We start from the raw sequence: 11,581 nt of genomic DNA on the forward strand, positions 1-11,581 counted from the left end.
TCAACAGTTATTGACCAAAGTAGCCCATCCACCACTGCTTCCACATCCTCAAACACTGCTGACAAAAGTCCTCAAAAATGTGGATAAAAGTCAGCAGTTGTCCACTTCATTACTTCCTATTCCACCACCTTTTGAAGCCACTGTTGGGTCATCAAAGTCACCAGCAGTGGTTAGCTCAGATGATACACATTTGCAGCCTTCACCAACAAATGCCATCATACCATACCAAGGAGATTTAATCTTCTTGAGATCTCATCCACCTAATCAAATCATTGGCAACATCAATGAAGGGGTGCTCACAAGAATCCAAACCCAAAACGTCTGTCTTTTTGCTGGTTTTCTATCACTCCATCGGCCAGTCAAGTACCAAGAGGCACTGAAAGACAACAGCTGGGTAGAAGCCATGCAAGAGGAGCTCCAACAGTTTAAAAGACAACAAGTATGGGAGCTTGTACCACTGCCAAAAGAGGTTAGTCCCATTGGCACAAAGTGGGTCTTCAAGAACAAAACTGATGAAAGGGGCATTGTTGTCAAGAATAAAGCTAGGCTTGTGGTTCAAGGTTACAGACAGGAAGAGGGGATTGATTATGATGAAACATTCGCCCCTGTTGCAAGGTTGGAAGCCATTAGACTGTTCCTGGCCTTTGCTGTCAACCACAACATGAAGGTGTTTCAAATGGATATCAAAAGTGCTTTCCTCTATGGTACAATTCAAGAAGAGGTGTATGTATGTCAACCTCCAGGTTTTGAGGATCCATTTTATCCTGATCATGTCTACAGGCTGAACAAAGCCTGGTATGGCCTGAAACAAGCACCAAGGGCCTGGTATGAAACTCTTTCCAACTTCCTACTCTCAAATGGTTTCAAAAGAGGTACCACTGATAAAACAATGTTTCTTAAATGGAGAGGGAAGGATTTAATGATTGTCCAAATTTATGTGGATGACATTATTTTTGGAAGCACATGTAACAAAATGTGTGAAGAGTTTAGAGAACTCATGACAGCTGAGTTTGAAATGAGTGCAATGGGTGAGCTGCAATGCTTTCTTGGTCTCCAAGTACAGCAAATGCAAAATGGAACTTTCATTCATCAAAGCAAATATGCTAAAGAACTTTTAACCAAATTTGATATGAATGATTATAAACCATGCAGCACACCCATGGCAACAAATAAGCTGGTCATGTCTGATGAAAAGGATGAGCTGATTGACCAAACACTCTATAGAAGCATGATTGGGTCTTTATTGTACCTAACTGCATCTAGACCAGACATCATGTTTGCAACATGTGTCTGTGCAAGAAGTCAATCAGCTCCCAGAAAATCAAATCTCATTGCTGTAAAAAGGATCTTCAGATACATAAAAGGTGCTCCCACACTTGGTATCTGGTATCCAGCTAATGGGAATATCAAGCTTTCAGGTTTTTCAGACAATGACTTTGCTGGATGTCACACCACAAGGAAGTCCACTTCAGGAGGGTGCCAGTTTCTAGGTGATTGCTTAGTTTCTTGGCAAAGCAAAAGGCAAGCAACAGTTTCAACATCCACTGCTGAGGCTGAATACATTGCTGCTGCAAGCTGTACAGCTCAACTCCTGTGGCTTCAAAATCAGTTACTGGATTTTGGTATCACTGCCTTAAAAACACCACTCATGTTGGACAGCCAGGCAACAGAAAATATCATCAAAAATCCAGTTTCTCACTCTACCACCAAACACATCGACATCAGACATCACTTTGTGAGGGATTGCTATGAAAAAGGTTTGATTTCTCTGCATCATGTCCCCACTAAAGACCAGCTGGTAGATGTGCTCACAAAAGCACTTGATACAGTCACTTTTGAAAGCTTGGTCTCTAGAATTGGGATGCTGAACATGGAATAACAAGCAACATCTTGTTTTTCTATGAATAAAAGCAACAAAATGTTTTCAGAAAATCAAAAATCCATCCTTAAAATAGCTAAAAATGAAATTTTCATTAAAATCCTTAAAAGTCTGCCATAACCACTGATTGTTCAAAAGTCTGCTCTACTTCAAAAGTCTGTCCACTGCTGAAAGTCAACCCCTGTTCTCTCATTCCTTTGATAAACTCTGTTGTTCAAAAGCAGTGTCTTATCCACTGATATGCTATCCACTGATAGTGAAAGTCATCCACTGCCTCCTTCCCACTGCTTTCATCTCTCACTATCATCAAAGTACTGTCCTTCACTTTCACTAGGGGTTGTCACGTGGGCAGTACATAGTGCTCAGACCTTTTGTAACGGCTGCCACGTCAGCACTCACTTTCTTCCCTATAAAATTCCCCACTCACCATCAAAACAGGGTTTTACTGTCGAATTGAATTCTTCAAAAATTCTCTTCTCAAAGCAGTTTTTCATCTCATCTTTCACAAATTTCTTCGATCATTCTACTCAAAATGACAAAATCGAAGTCTGCAAAACCCACATCCAAATCATCGTCGAAAACAGCCTCTCAAAAGGCAATCTCCACTGAAATCCCATATAAATCATCTCACAATCTCCTGGGTCTTCTCACAAAACCAGGAACAACCGATGTTTTCGATTCCACCATTAACATCATGGCAAAATCAAAGTACAACACTTTGTTCACCACCAATGCACCAATCTATTTGGATACCCAAAGGGAGTTCTGGAAGAATGCAACCCTTGAAAAACAAGGAGACACTGTAACTACCATACACTCCTCCATAAAGGGAAAAACTATCCAAATCACGCCACAATCCATTTCAGAGGTCTTTCAACTCGATGATCAGAAAGGTAAAACTTCTTTCACTAAAAACGAGTTACAAACTGACTTCATTGAAAGAGGGTATGAAGCCACAATGATGAAGAGACTTACCTTACAAAAAGGTTATTTTCCTTCAGCAACCAGATTTTTATTTCATACCCTCCTACTATGTATTTCAAACAAAACCACTTCTTTCAATGAAATCCCTTTAAAGATTCAAAATCTGGGATATGCAATTCTTCAAGAAGAAAATTTTAACTACTCTCGGGAAATTTTTAAAGATTTGGTTAATAATGTTGAAACAAAGTCATTCTTACTATTTTCAAGGTTTTTAAGTTACTATTTTGAAAAGAAATTCAGTAAGGATGATTTAGTTGTAATAAATCAAGGTAAGATTACTCAAATAAACAGCCTAACATCTGAAACTTTTTCAAGAATGTTAACACCTTGCAAAACACAAGCAGAGGTGCCTGAGCAGAATTTAGCAGCTAACACTGCTCCTCAGGTATCTGCTGCTGAGCCCACTGCTCTAGGTGATCAAAGCAGCAGACCAACTGTTTTGAAACCCACACCTACAAATCCCAAAAAGCCAAACAAAAAGAAAAATCAAAAACCCCCCAACCAAATCAAAACGGCAACTCTGGAGGATGAGATACCAGAGCTACTTCCTGTGACAACACAAATGTCACAAGAAACCACTGCTGCTACTTCCTCACAGCAGTTGGTACAAATATCTCAACCCATAACCACAACTCCTCCTGCTTCTTCACAAAAAGAACAGGTTGTACACAAAGGGCCACCACATTATGATGCTCTGGAAACACTCATTTCCATCATCCACAGCCCAATGCCCGGGGCAAGTCTTCTTTCTACACCCACCATCACATCCACAATTCCACCAAAAACACAACTTCTGTTGGATGCAATCGATTTGAACCAGGCATTACTCAGTCCTTCTCATTCACTTGTTAATGAGAATATGCCTCAACAACTGACTGAGCCTGATGTATCATTCATTGCTAACCCACCAACACAACCTGAGGAGGTTACACCCCTTGAGTTACAAGTAACTCTTGGTGGTAATCCAAGTGAAGCAGCCACTACAACTGTTGAACCCACTGGTTTACAGTTGGACAGTGGTTACATCAATAAGACTTCCTTGGAGGCAATTCCTTTTATAGAACCTCTGTCAACCACCAGTGGATTTATTTATCCTACTGGCAACATCAAAAGGTTGTCAAGTGTTGAAGGAAGAAGACCCCAGTACCAAGAAAAAGGGGCATCAGTGGTTAATGTTTGGAGTAAACTCCCTACTTCTACCACTGATACAAGCACTGTTAGTGGGAAATCAGATGATCCCATTAAATTGGGTGATGATTTAAAATATCAGGATTTGACGGAACGAATTGAAAAGTTGGATACATCTGTTGCAGATCTTAAAAACATGCTACAGCAGGTGTTGAAAACTCAAAAGATGCAATCCACTGCTGTTCCACCTCAAGCACCTGCTCCACAACAGGCATCTGCTACAAATGAGCTCTGGAATCTATTTCAACCTTTTCTCCATCATCAAGCACAACTAGCAGATCAGCAACATGAAAAACATGTTCAACAGCTGAGAAATGCAATGGAGTCAAGGTTCAAGAACACTCAGGCTGATCTAAAGACTCTGAAAACTCAGATCCTGCATACCACTGGCACTGCTCCTCCAATTGTTCTCTTCATTGATCAACTTCCCCCAGATAATGCCAAAAGGGGGAGAAAATTCAGGAGTGGAAAAAGAAGGGAATAGAGGAAGGTATCTACCTTGCACCAGAAAGTGCAAATAGGACCAAACAGATCCCTTTGCCAGATGAAAGCAAGAAAATTGATGTGACCACAAATGCACTGGTAGAAGCAGTTGCAAGTGTAAAAAAGAGATAGAGAGGCCAAAGGAAAAGCCAGGGTGGATTATCCAGATCAGGGTACTTCAGGGTCAAAAGATGATGAAAATCTTGTTGATGAAAAGAAGAAGCCTACAAAAATAGTAAGGCTACCCAAATCCATTCCATCCAGACGTTCAAAGTCTGTTTCAAAACCACCATCTGAAACAACTGTTGTAACTCCTGTTGTGCCCACTACTGTTGGTACTTCAGTGGTTTCAACATCTGCTCCCACTTCAACACACACCACTTCAACACATACTACATCCACTGCCTTACCACCATCACCACCAAAAACAAAATCACCTCCTGCCAAAAGGCAGAAGACAGCAGTTGTTACAACATCTGCTGTAAAGACAACAGTGGTTGGAACACCATTTATTTCAACAACTGTTAGTCTATCACAAATCACTGCCACTACATCCACCACCACTGTTCCATCCAAAACATCATCAGCCCCTCCTCAAACAAAGAAGAGAAGGCTAATTCTCAAAGATGATGACACTTCACCACCTCAAACATCTTCAAAACCTTTTACTCTTGTCAAAATACCAAAACCAGTTGCTCTCTCTTCAGTTCAAGTGCACAAACCCTTACCTCCTGCAGGTGTTCAATTTCCTCTTGAACTAGAAGCTGTTAGAGAAGAAATAAAATCCTTTTACTATGAGGATGACCCTGCCAAAAGGAGGTTGCCATCAATAAAAGGATATCCCTGTCCTAAAAATGTTGATGAATATCTGAAGATCAAGGCCAAGCAAGCAGAGGATATCTCAAAGAGAAACCCACAAGGGAAATCTGACAAAGAAATTTCTAGATACTATCAATATCTGCTCACACAAGTCAGCTCCCTAGAACGATTTGCAAAAAATGTCAGTCAACAAATTTCAGAGAGAGCAGCTAAAACTTTGAAGAAAGACTACATTGAAAGCATAATGGCTCACAAGAAGTATAAAGGAGAGAGATACATGCACAAAGAGTGGACTGTTCCTGAGCTTGAAACTGAAGCAGCAAGAATTCAAGACATGATAAAAAGGAAAGTCACTCACACTCCTCCTGACTGGGCAAAGTTTAGAAAGAATGTACCAGACAAACAGGTAGAACTGGAGAGAATGAGAGAAGAATTGGTTGCTGCTGAATATGGAAACAAAAGACAAATTGCTAGATGGAAAGAAGATGTGGTCAGGACAACCTACAAAAGGTTGGAGGAATTAGGAAAGAAAGATCCAAAAATTCCTCAAAAGCCTGACTATCCTAAAGCAGAGGTTTCAAAAAGACCATCAAAGCTGCAAATCAGGAGAGCCACTGCTCCAACTGGTACTGCCATCTATAAAAGAAGGATACACAAACAGTTGGGAGCTGAAACCATCCAAGAGTTGATAAAAGGGGATGACCTTGTAAAAGAAGGTATAAAGAAAATGATCATAGAAACTCTTGGCTTGGGTCAATCTGCAAATGATGGTCAGCCAGTTATGAACAGGCCAACCTCACCTAATACTTCTGCAAATAAACATCTCCCAAGAAACCCACCAGGCTCAAAAATGCAAAAGTGGGAAACTGACAAACAGACCTGCGTATTGACTTTGCTCAGGTCTGGTGGAGAAGTGGAGAAAATATCAAGGGAACAAGCTCTTGGCCTGAGTCTTGAAGATTTGTAGGATCTCCTCGATCTTCCACTTAGCAGGGATGATGAAGACACAGATGCCCTTAACTTTGAACTACAATTTAAAGGACAAATAAGGGAACTGTTGATGAGGCAATAAAGGTCCACAATAATGAAGAGTTTTGGCATTATCTGTTCCAGGGGGAGATTGTTGGGATTGAACCCTATCAGAGGAATAGATAATTAAAGCCAAAATTGGATCAGAGCAGTGGATCCAGAATAAGCAGATGTCTTCGTACAAATCTCTCCCCTTGAAAGTGATTTCAACAACTGATGACCTCCTATCTACTGATCTTACTAAATGCTGACCTACAACTGCTGCTCAAGTAAAGACCTGATGAAAGACTAAAGCCCTGCTGATTCAATCTACTGCTTTGAGACAAGCACTGCTGATCCGGAGAAGTGCTGCTGGGTTCACAACAGTAGAAGGTTGCAGCAGCTGATCAATAGTCTGTTTTGTTTTACAATGTAATAGCAGTAGTTAATACAGCAGTGTTTGTATAGATCAGAGGTTAGAGTTTATTAGGAGGTTAGATGTCACTTTCATGGTGACGTCAGCTAAGATGCTCAGTAGTTTGCAAGTGCCTATAAATAGATCAGTACTTTGTACTGTTCTATTAGCTCTTTTGCATAATCGTCTTCTTTGCACGAACAAACAGCTGAGCTCTGGCTGAGGGGGAGTTTGCATTCATTCATCAATCATTGTAATCGTTATTGAAATAAATTCAATCTTTCGATTCATTGTGTAAAGATGTTTGATCAAAGTATTACTCTCGTTTGATTGTATGCAAAGTTTGTTTTCATCTTAATTCCATTGCACACTCATCCATTTTCACTTTAATTGCAAACACAAAATACAATCAGAATCAAACTCAGATCCAACACTTATGCATTATTCGACCCATTCAAGTAACACTCATTTTACTACCCTTTTTAATAGTAAACATAGGTGCTTTGTCACAACCCGAGTTTTCAAGGTCTCTCCTCACAACTACGTTTTCTAAATTCGTTTTCTAAATTTGTTGCGTTCTTGTGTGTGCACCGGTTATCCATCATTAAATTATTAAGCAGTATTAATTGGTTGAATGTTAGTTATGTGTGATTTATGTAATGTGCTATCAATTTTATTATTAATACATTTTACTGTGAATGACGAAAACAACAAGGGTTTTCCCCACAAGCTGCTCGACAAAATCCAAAAGGATTTCGCCATAACCCTCCGACGAAGTTAGGTGATTTCGCCGGCCCAGTTCCGTCAAAAGCCCAGTAAGGGGCCCAACCTTTTATAACTTCCGTATAACAAATTTAAGATACGTAAACGGTTATTAGAAAACCCTAGGTCTCTCTCCATAGTTGTGCGACGGGAACAGGAGACCCCCTTCACACTCGAAGTCTTTCAATTGTGTCCTCTTAACTTCAGTTAGTTTTTATTTATGAAAAGATATATGTGTTGTTATGAAATTGTGATCATGAATAACTGTTGCCTTGTAAATGTCGATGGTGTGCATGGGGTTGTCAAATAAACAAGTAATTGTGATGTGCCTATAGATTAGACTTAACATGCAAAAAAATCGGTCCAATCATGTGTGATTTAACAACAGTTTTGGCGGCCCAGTGATTGTAACATGAGTTGATCTATGTGTCAAGATTTAAAGCAAACAACCCACTAACAATTGGTCCAATCAGTGGACTAAAAATTGTGTGGCCATGTGGTTATTATAATGAATTGTCAGTATGTATTGCATGACAATTAAATATTGAGGTGATACATGTGTGTGTAACCGAGATTTGGTAGGATGGTGGCTCAACTTTTTAGATAATATGCATATTATAATGTTAGTGCACATGGGACTAAGAATGATAATTTTGATTGTAGAGATGATTGAGTATGTAAGCGATTATATTAGTCTGATGATTGATGATCATATTAACTGAGTATTGCATGATTATGATTTATGTGTTACTGTTTGGTTCAAAGTCTAGTGATGATGGCTGACAACATGGGACAAATAAACACATGGGGGCTGAAACATGTTAACTGACAATAGTTATAGGATGTCTCTATTGATTAATGGTTGATAACTATGTTTAAAATAAGTTTCCATTGGGCCGCACACATGTGACTAATCTTTGCTAATAGTAGGCCGCACACATGTTACTCGGTTAAGGCTGCATAAGGTTTTGTGTATGTGATGAATATTTACTAACTGATGTGTTGATGATGATGAGGTACCCGACGAAATCAGGAGCAAACGAAAACAGTGTTTTCATCAAAACCCCTGACGAAATCACTTGGGATTTCGGCACCCTAGTGATTTCGCCAATAAGTGTTTTCGGTCCAAAGGATTTCGGCCTAAGGGATTTCGGCCCAAGTGTTTTCGTCACAAAGTTGTTTTCGGCCCAACTGTTATGTCTGTTAAGTGGTTAAACCTGTTAATTCAGTAATCTCAGTTAGTCTATTAATTCTTTTACATGTTAACTCTGTTAAGTACGTAACTATGTTTAGCCTATTAACTGAGTTAAGTTTATTAACTCAGTTAACTTTATTCACAATGATAGACTCATGTATGACACTCTGTTAAGGGGGTAACTCTTGTTAACTCTGTTAGTTAATTAACAGTGTTGGTTTGTTAATCCTGTTAAGTCTGTTAACTTTGTAAAGTATGTTAACTGCCTGTTAATCCCGTCAAGCATGAATTGAATGGCTTTGATTAACTGCTTATATGATACGTGATAACTGCTTAAACACACTTCGTGACATAAATGGCATGCGAACGAAACTGATTGTATATACGTGCGTACTATAGGTCGTGACTGATTATTTGTGAGCGTGTATTTCTTTAGCATACCGAGCAAACCAAGGTGAGTTCACACTCTTACCAAGGCATGGGATTCCCGGGGTTGGGAATGGGATTGTATGATTTCTTGTACTTACATCACTACAGAAATACGTACCACTGACCTCGTTAGGTGTAGGACACCTATAGATACAGCTAGACTAGTAAAACACGGGAAGCCCCCACTAATCTTCGCACACATGCCTAGGAGGCCGCGATACAAACATTAATCTTCGCACACATGCCTAGGAGGCCGCGATACGAATACTAATCTTCGCAAACATGTCTGGGAGACCGCGATACAAATGCAACTAGTCTAGGATACATGGGAAACCCCCACTAACCTTCGCATACATGTCTGGGAGACCGCGATACGAATTAATACGATATCTAGTACAGAATGAACAAATGAATTGCGAACTGAATACGATAACTAAACGACCAACTGTGAACTCGCACAACTTTGTTGTTGACTCGTTGTTACATGCCTTGCAGGTCGTTAGGTACTCATGGAGCTTGCACAGGGAGGAGCAGTCGTTGTGGACATGGATCGTGGATGCCATGTTAATCAATTATGACATTTCAAACTTATTACTTATATTGGGTTTTTACATTAATGCTTCCTCTACACACTTTATTATGTTTAGGTTTTGAAACACCTTTCGTATTGATGAATGACTTTTACTTATTACTTATATGTTCAATATGATTGGTGGCTTGATCCTGGTCAGTCACGCCTCCAGGCGGTGGTACTCCGCGTATGGATTTTGGGGGTGTGACAGATTGGTATCAGAGCCATTGGTTATAGAGAACTTGGTTTTAGTAAGGGGAAATGTTTTTATTAAAACTAGACTATAACCAGTACAGTGCTCAACGATCCACAACGACGCTTCGCTCCACGTGCAAGACTCAACACTATAGGTACTGCTATTCATGTTTACATTGCCTACTTGTTAGACTACATAGAACTTTGCTCATGGTATGCTTAGATAAACGTAACAACTATTGCTTGAGAACATTTGTGTGCTTACTCTCTTCTGTCATCGCATCTTTTGCGAACCTCTCTCACTTATGTTGCCTTTGATATGAAGATCATGGCTGGACGCATTAACATGACACAAGCACAGTTGACGGCTCTGATTAACGAACAAGTTGCTGCGGCACTTGCAGCCGCACAAGCAGGAGGTATACCCAGCAGTCGTAACTCACACTAGGATCTTTAGATCCTACACTTCTAAACCAACTCTTGTGTTTAACCTTGTCCTGTTCTTATACACAACAGGTCAACACGCTCAGCAACCTGTTTGCACCTTCAAGACTTTCATGGACTATCCTCCTTGCACATTCAGTGGCACTGAAGGAGCAGTTGGACTCCTCCATTGGTTTGAAAAGCTCGAGTCCGTATTTGAGATGTGTGAATGCCCTGAGGCTCGCAGGGTGAAGTACGCCACTGGTACTCTAGAAGGCATTGCGCTGACTTGGTGGAATGCGCAAGTTCAGATGTTAGGGTTGGCAGCTGCTAACGCCACCCCTTGGAATGATTTCAAGGAACTGATCAAGCGAGAATACTGCACACGAGATGACATCCACAAGTTAGAAGTGGAGTTCTTCAATCTGAAAATGACGGGGTCAGAGATTGAGGCTTATACGAAAAGGTCAAACGAGCTGGCCATCTTGTGTCCAACTATGGTGGACCCTCCCATCAAGCGTATTGAGTTGTATCTCAAAGGGCTAGCACCAGAAATTCAAAGTTATGTGACATCGGCCAACCTTGCTAATATCCAGGATATTACACGTCTTGCTCATCGCCTCACAGATCAGGCAGTGGAACAGAACAGGCTGCCTAAACGTATCAGTGCTACTAATGCTACTACTTCCGCTACTCCCAGTGATAACAAGCGGAAATGGGATGGGGATTCCTGCAAGGGTTCAGCTACAGCTCAGTCTCAGGTACAGCAGCGAAAGACTGATAACTATCAGAGCCCTGGTCAACAGTTTTCTGGTAGTCAGAGACAGAGTGGATATCGAGGAAACATTCCAAAGTGCAATACTTGCAACAAACACCACAATGGCCAGTGCAACAAGGGTCGTTGTCAGCGGTGTCTCAAGATGGGTCATGAGGCTAAGGATTGCAGGAGCTCACGACCTGCGAATCAGAACCAGCAACAACAACCACCAGCTCCACGAAACCAACAGCAACAGCGAGGCAATAGGGGATGCTTTCAGTGTGGTGCTGAAGGCCACTTCAAGCGGGACTGCCCTCAGTTAAACCAGAATCAGAATAACAACAACAATAATCAGGGCAATAGAAACAACAAAGGGGGAAACAATGATGGAAATAATGGCACCAGGGGCCATGCATTTGTGCTAGGTCAGGGTGATGCAAGGAATGATCCTAACGTGGTAATGGGTAAGTTTC

The sequence above is a fragment of the Helianthus annuus genome, chromosome 6 (genome assembly GCF_002127325.2).
Source record: "Helianthus annuus cultivar XRQ/B chromosome 6, HanXRQr2.0-SUNRISE, whole genome shotgun sequence".
Taxonomy (NCBI): Eukaryota; Viridiplantae; Streptophyta; class Magnoliopsida; order Asterales; family Asteraceae; genus Helianthus; species Helianthus annuus.